Below are 1,344 nucleotides of genomic sequence, written 5' to 3' on the forward strand. Positions count from 1 at the left end.
GCCAACTTCGGACCGACTCTCACAGGAGCTTAGGGTAAATTTCATACTAAATTTACATTCTAGGCTCATACTTATTCCCTCTGTATAACTTGAAGAAGTCTATTGGAAGTTATCGCAAGAAAACATGGAAAGTGTAGAATTCTTGACTTGTGTGTGTAATCCAATGGTGATCATTTTAGTTTACTGCTGGAAGAGTGTAATACACAAGGGTCTGCTTTTGCAAAGGTTGTTCTGGTTGCTGAGAGGGCATGTCTTGGAGAAATTGCACTGATCAATTTCTTTGCTCCTCTGTGCTTGAGTAAAAAAAATCTGATTGATTTTTCTCTACTCTTCAATCTACCTGATTTGTTTAAAAGGTGTTTTTCTACGTGATAAAGACACTGAATCAATTTTTCTTTGATACATAGGGAAGCTTTTTGGACCAGACATAAAGCATAGTGCAAGTAGTAGATAAAGCACATTCTGCTTAATTTTACTATAAGTACATCTACTGCCTCTTTGCTGTTGTGGTTTTTATTTCTGGTGGTAGATGACCCTTGATCATATAAAGGCAGTGGAGTGCTTAAGACTGTGAGTAGAGAGGTGCTTACACAAATCAAGGGTTCTCTTTGAAGTTTGTCAGCTTTACTTAAAGGAAAGTACGTACTAGAAAATACATTAGACGTTTACTAAGTAAATGTAGTTTGTTTGAAGCATGGGTGATGCTAGCATGTCAGTACAAATTTCTTTAAACTCTACATATAGTTCAGTACAGAGTGTTGTGACTGGTCAGAAGGCATCATACTGAAGCACTCATCAGCATAGGAAAAATATGCTAGACCTCTGAATGAGATGTGGGGGTGTGTCTTGAGAGTGTAAATGAGGTGATATTTAAGTTTGTGAAGGGAAACAAAATTTCTAAGCTAGTCTTGGCACAGCAAAAAAAGAGAAGGATCTCAAATGTTACCTATCTTTGAGTGTTCCAGGCAGGAAACTTATGAAAAGTCTCTGGTTGATTTTTCTGTGCATTTTCTTTGTCCCATCTTCTGGTTTCTTTTTTGAGAAACCTTCTGGTAGGAAGTTTTTCTTCCGGAAGTTGCTTCTAAAAATGCAGCTAGTTACAAGTGTATCTACTGCATGATTCAAGTTACAGAATTACTTTCAGGAACTCTTGGATTTCAATAAAGTTGTATCTCTTTAAACATGAGGTGATGCTTCAGTAAATGTGCGGTGCTGCAGTACAAAGCACAGATGTTCATTGTGTGCCCAAATCACTCCTGAATGTGTTCTGGTTTTTGCATGACAGAACATGAAGAGCCTGTGAAGTCTGAGAGAAAGTCAGCAAAGGGAAGAAAAAAAAAAAAA

Source organism: Cariama cristata, unplaced genomic scaffold (genome assembly GCF_000690535.1).
Source record: "Cariama cristata isolate BGI_N322 unplaced genomic scaffold, ASM69053v1 scaffold42648, whole genome shotgun sequence".
Taxonomy (NCBI): Eukaryota; Metazoa; Chordata; class Aves; order Cariamiformes; family Cariamidae; genus Cariama; species Cariama cristata.